The sequence below is a fragment of the Bison bison genome, unplaced genomic scaffold (assembly GCF_000754665.1).
Source record: "Bison bison bison isolate TAMUID 2011002044 unplaced genomic scaffold, Bison_UMD1.0 scf7180017864180, whole genome shotgun sequence".
Taxonomy (NCBI): Eukaryota; Metazoa; Chordata; class Mammalia; order Artiodactyla; family Bovidae; genus Bison; species Bison bison.
The window spans coordinates 7,964,271-7,970,395 of record NW_011494752.1 but is presented as its reverse complement, the minus strand read 5'-3'; the positions used below and the strand labels follow the sequence as shown (position 1 = coordinate 7,970,395).

General features: G+C 58.8%; 1 protein-coding gene across 1 annotated transcript in view; it reads left to right on the top strand.

Moving 5' to 3' along the window:
- The first annotated feature begins 2,380 nt into the window (after positions 1 to 2,380).
- Positions 2,381 to 6,125, top strand: part of KCNJ12 (potassium inwardly-rectifying channel, subfamily J, member 12) — a 42,223-nt gene continuing 38,478 nt past the window's right edge. Inside the window, exon 1 of the mRNA XM_010842859.1 lies at positions 2,381 to 2,415. The gene's annotated coding sequence lies outside the window, so the exon portion shown is untranslated. The remainder of the gene's footprint in view (positions 2,416 to 6,125) is intronic.

Here is a 6,125-nt window from a genome sequence, read left to right as displayed (position 1 = left end):
CTCTCTAATTGTGGGCACACAGTTTCTCATTGCAGTGGCTTCTTTTTGTTGTGGAGTATGGGCTCGGGGCATGTGGGCTTCAGTTGTTTTGACCCAGGCTTAGTTGCCCTGCGGCATGTGGAATCTTCCTGGACCAGGGATCGAACCCATGTCCCCAGCACTCTAAGGCAGACTGCCAAACACTGGACTACCAGGGAAGTCCCTTGAAGGTGGTGTAAAGGCACAACTGACCCACAGAGAACAGCGCGTCTCCCTCCTGCCCCTAACCTCCTGATCCTCCTCCGGGGAGTCAGTTCCTGGCGTCTTTCCAGAAGGTCTAGGTTGTGTGCGCGCACACACCCTGCTTAAGCAACATACACTGATGACGCCCAATCCTGTCTCTTCTGCATTGTGCTTCTTCACTGTGTCTTAAAGAATTTGCCCCATTAGGTTCATTCAGCAAGTATTTATCGAGTACCTACTGAGTGCCGTCTTCTGGCACTTCCAGACCCTTGTCCTTCCAGACCAGAGCATGGTCCTCACTCCCCAAAAGTGTGTGCTCCTCACCTCCCCGGGTGTGGGATGAATCCCCAGCATCAAGGGATGTGTCTTCTTAACTTGGCCGGTGGTAGCCAGACCATGGTTGAAATGTCAGGGCCTGGCTGCAGGCAGGGAAGTGGCCCAGGCTGGAGGTGGTTCCGATGCAATGGAGAGGGAGATATCTGAGCTGGAAGGGGGATGTGTTTGGGGAAGGGGAGGGGGGAAGTCTCCTCTGCTCTTGAGGAGCCCCCAGTCTGAGGGAGAATCAGGCTTGGAGAAGGATAGTGATGTGGAGTGGGCAGATGGCAGGCTGTGGGTGCCCGGGGCAGGCGTGGGACCCAGCCTGGGAGGGCGGGGCACCAACAAGGCCGAGGGAGCCCCTACTGTGCTGGGAGAGCTGCGTCTTCTGTCTGCTCTTCCAGTGAAGCATTTGAGGGCCACCCAGGTGCTGGGAGCTATACCCGGGTCTCACCGCACCTGCTCCACAGCAGAGGACACAGAGGTATGGGAGGGGAAGGCAGGAGTCAAGTCTCCTCCCTCCCTCCACCCCAGCCCTGCCCCTGTTAAGAGCCCAGGCTGTGGGTGCTCCTTATATAGGCGCTTCCACCCAGGCTGATCCCTGAGATGGGACCTTAGGACACCAGGGAGCCTTGTCCACCCTGTCACTTTATTACATTTACAAGATAACTTGACTTAAAAAATGCTGAAGTGATAAATGCTTTCTGCACAAAATTAAAAAGAAAAAACAAACAAAAATGACCAGCCCTGAAACCCACCTGTTGTACTGTGCAAACCACTCTGGTTCCTCAGGGTGGAGGCTGAGCTCCTGCTGAGGGGTCTGGTGGGGGGCGGCACAGGGGCAGGGACCCTCCAGGCTGGCCTGAGCCCAGAGAACTCAGGAAGCAGGGTGGACATTTGCCTCCACACACAAGTGAGTGAAGGGAAAAGGCTCCAGACCTCCAGAATTTTTGCTTGGCCGATGCAAATCTATCTGTAGCTGTTCTTAACATAAATAGGATCACGTAATAGGCCCTGTTCTGCTTCTTGATCCTCTGGGGGCTGGTGAGGAAGTGGAGATGGTGGCTTGGCCAATTCACTCTCCGTTGTCTGGCCTTACAGATCTACCTTTATTTCGGAGTCAGGCCCAGTTCAGAAGAGAGGAGATGGAGGCAGAGAGCTCCAGCCCCGCCCCCTTTTGAGGAGGGAGAGGTGGGGGGCTGGTCCTGGGGCAGAGGCTCCATAGGTGGGTGATGGCCTCTGTGGAGACTGTGATGGGCGCAGGCAGTGCCCACTGGGTGGATTATCCCAGCGGGGAGGCCTCCTTGGGGAAAGCAATTTTTAACTGTGAGAGCTGAAGCGACTTCCCTCCCCTCCTCTGTTGCCCTTTATTCCTGTCGGCCTGGACCTGCAGGTCATAGCCCCTCCGGAGGAAGGGAGAAGGTCTTGGACCCCCACGGTTCTGCCAGGGAGGAGGAGAGAGAGGTTCAGGAAGTCTGGGGCTGGTATGGAGGCCTTGCTGGACTGCTTACCTCCTCAGCAGCCCCTTGACGCTAAGAGCAGAGCTCAGGGATTGCTCTAAACGGGCTCCCACGGCCACGTCTGGAGTCCGTTTTTTGCACTCTCACCTCTGCATTCCTCTGGGAGGGGGTCCTCTCAGGTGGGCTGAGCCCACAGTGGGGCAAACGTGTCCCTAGCAGCCCCTGGGGACAGAGTTCATCACCCAGCTAATTTAAAGTCTTGGGGCTGGTTTTCATTGGTTGGCTTCAATCACATGTCCACCCCCAACCAATCACAGTAAAGCTCACAGCTAGGCGTGGGTCACTTGTGTTCTGGGCTCACTGTGGTTCCAGCCATCCCTCCAGCAAGCAGGTGGCAGAGGGCACAGGGTTGGCCTGGGTAAGATTCTCAGGAGAGGGGCCCAAACAGTGGGAGGATGTGGACCACCGAGGCCTCCCAAGTGGCCCAGCCAGTACGGCACCTGCCCAGCGGACAGGAAACACTGGATGGAGTGGCCTTCACCCTGGTGCTGCCCCCTGACCTCCAGACAGCTGCAGCCGCGGGGCAGCATGGGGAGGAGGCTGAGTGCAGAGCCTGCGGGAGGGAGACGTCAGCCAGCCCGCTCCAGGCTGAGATCAATGCCTTGCTTCCTGACCGGCTGGGCAGGACTCAGTGTCCTGTTTCCAGGGCTGCCCTCTGTTCCTGGAGTTCTGTTCTCATCAGATAGATGCTGAGGGTCAGCCCAGGGCCTGCAGGTGCCCAGGGACAGGGGAATGCATGGCCAGGAGCTCCCAGCTTTCTCTTTCTGGACCTCTCCCTGCAGTCATGTCTCCACAGCAGCCCTGACAGAGGACCTTAGCCTCAGCCTGCACGCCTGTCACATCCTCCCCAGGCAATCCCTTCCTACTGTTCTGGGGCTGTGGGCTGTGAGCAGGCTCTCCCTGCCCTCATACAGCTGACATGCCTTGGAGGAGACCGACAGTAAACAAGATGCTGCAGAAAGTGGCCTGCTGGGAGGAAAGCAAAACAGGGGAAGGGACGCTGTGGGCGGGCCTCGCCAAGAGGTGCCCTGAGGTGCCCCTGAAGGAAGAACAACCTTGGAGGAGGGCTCAGCAGCACAACCAAGCTGGTGGCGTCTGAGGCCTGGGTGGCCAGGCAGTGTGTCGGGAACAGGGAGGCTGAGGGTGGGGAGCACTGAGACTTTGGTTCTCTGTCCTGCCCTGGGAGGCCGTGAGCCCCTTGTATGTTTTGAGGGTTTCCTGCTGAGGAAGGAGAGACCTGGGCAGGTTCCTGGGAGGAGGCAGTTCCTGGGGCTGTGACACTGAGAGGAACCTTGGGAGCCTGAGGGCGGCAGCCTGCAGGCGAGGTACCAGTGAGGCACTGCCGGGTTTTCACATCCCAGTCACTGGTTAATTGACGCTGGTATTGTCATATTAAGATGCCAGTGTTACAGGAGCTGGCAGCTCTGAGCCTGCTGGCCACTCAGCCCAGTAAACCCCAGCCTGTGGGGTCCCCTCCTCACCCACCCCTGCTCCTCATGGCTCTGTGGCCTCAGGAGCAGCCCCTTGTCTCTGGGCCTCACACTTCTCAAATAAAGGAGCGGCTCAATTGGGCCAAGGGGCTTTTTGCCCTTCTGGCCTGTCTGTGGCTCTGAGAGTGCCCGGCTCAGCAAATGTTTCTTGAACAGCTACTATGTGCCCCACTCAAGGCTGGGAGGGCCTAGGCCCCACCCTGGAGTAGAAGAGAATATTTCAGAGTAAGGTGTGCTGGGAAGGGCTGGCTGTAGCCAAGCTCCTGCTCATCTCACTGGCTTCTCACACAGCTGTGGGAGGGGGTTTGTTTTACAGAGAAGGAAGTGGGACCTGCCTCACAGGGCGAGTCAAAGTTCCCCTACCTGGCCCTGCTTGGCCCCCTCCACATCAGAAGGAGGTGTGATGCCCCCACTGCTGTGGGCAGTGCCCTGGAAGGGCCATGAGCTCTCTGCCCACAGGTAGACAGTGCCTGCATCTGGACATGGGAGTGCCTCCCCAGGGAAGCTGGTGACCTTTGTTGCCCAGCCAAGGGCCCATAGGCTGCTGGTGGGTGTGATTAGGGTTAGGAATTGAGTTCCCACCTGGCAGGCAGGTCAGGAGGGAGTTGCAGAGCCTGAGGAGTCAGGCTTATACCTCTGCTGGATGCCCTTGGGAAGATGGCAGCTTCTCTGGGAAATGGGTCTGATAAAGGTTCTGGGGGAGGCTGGGGCCCCGGGGTCCGGCTGACTAGCTCTGAGACTGGCCCTCTGAGTGGGGGCTCTGTACTTGGGGCTGAGGGTACCCTCGTCCCAAGACCTGCTTGAGTTCAACACAGAGTTGATCCAAGGTATTCCTGTCTATTCCCCAGCTGAGACCATTTTCTGGAACTGTCTCCCAGCTGAGAGGTGTCTTGGCTCCTCTGGGGGCCCTGGGTGTCTTGGGGCCCCTTCCTCCTAGGGTGGTACTCTGTCCTGTCTTCTGGGAACCTGGGCACAGGAGGGTGGGGAACTGAGCCTCTTCCCTCCTCGGTCACCATGAGGGAGAGGGAGGAAAAGTTTCCTGAGAGCCTTTGGTCCCCAGGGAGCTGGTCTCAGCGCAGGAGAAAACCAGGACACCAAGTACCAGTGGGCAGGGGGGAGGGGCTGTGGCTGGGATCTCCTGGGATGCCCCTTCTCTCTGCTGCAAGCTGTCAAGGCAAGGGCGCTCAATCTGGGGGCAGATATACTTTTGAACTCGTGAAACAGGGCCAGTGTCGTGGTAACAGTGGAGTGTGGTTGTGAGCCAGCACTCGGTCAGCGTTTCGCTGTGAGCCTGCCAAGGGTGTTGGGTGAGCTTGGTCCTCAGTCCTCACTGTAGCTGCACGACCTGGGCGAGGAGAGTGAGGCACAGGGAGGTGAGGGGATCTGTCGCCACCGCTGGGCAGAAGACCTGGTGTGGCTCCAACTCTGGACAGCCTGGGGTGAGTTTTCTGGGTGGCCTTGGCCAGGCCAAACCACCAGCTGCCTGGGGCTGGGAGCCTGGGGCTGGTGGGGCCTATAGACCGCTCTGTCTGAGCAGCCAGCAATCTGGGCGGTGGCCAGAAAGCCATCCTCCTTGGTTAGAATCCTGCAGCCAGTCTCCCTGCTGTGCAGACACATAATTATATTTCACATTAAAGGGGAAGCTGAAGGCTGAGGGGGCCAGAGAGCTCTTTGAGGCTGATGCTCTGGGCACAGACCTACCTCCTTGGCCCAAATCTGTGGCCCCTGAGCTGAGCAAGGGTTCAGACTGGTGATAAAATGGGGTCTCCCTTTTAGGCCAAGGTCCAGCAGGGCAGGTCTATGTGCGGGGATGAAAGGCCTGGGCCCTGCCAATGGCTGAGAGATCTGAGGCCCAGACAATAGGCCCCAGGAGGCTTGAAGGGCAGGCCTGTGGGAACAGGCTGGGAAGAGGCAGAGGCAGGGGTGGCAAGAGAAGAGGGTCACATGGGGGTCAGGTCCTCGGAGAAAGAGGGCAGGGGGAGGAGCACAGAAAGAAAGCAGGAGACGGAAGAGTCAAGCAGAGCACACGATGAGGAGACAAATTCTATTAAAGAGGGAGGAATATGTGTGTCCGAGTGTGCACGCCTGTGTGCAACGGGAAAGGAGTCCATGGGAATGTGCAAGTTGAGATCTGTGCACAGGTGCCCTCCCGCAGCCACCAGCCTGCACGTGGAAGTATGAGTGTTTATCGTACCTGTACACCTGCAACCGTCATGTATGTCACAGCATGCATTCTGCATGTGTGGATCCAGACGCCTGAGCTCGTGTACTTGGCTGTGTGTGCCTTCGCCATGCACCTGTGTGGGTCCCTGGGAGGACATGCCTCCGCCTGTGTGTGTGTGTGTGTGCGCGCGCGTGTGCACGCTCGCGCGCGCGCTCCAGTGCGCAAGTGGCTGGTGGTGTGTCTGTGTGTGGAGGGGGGCCGGGGCCAGGGACGCCCGGTCAGGCCTGGGTCTGGTGGGCGGGGGCGGCGGCGGAGCGGCGCAGAGCGGGAGTGCTCTCGGCTGAGAGTTAGAGTTGTTGCCGAGCTGGGTTCTGGTGACAGCCGGGCGGGGAGCGGGGAGCGCGCCGAGCCTCA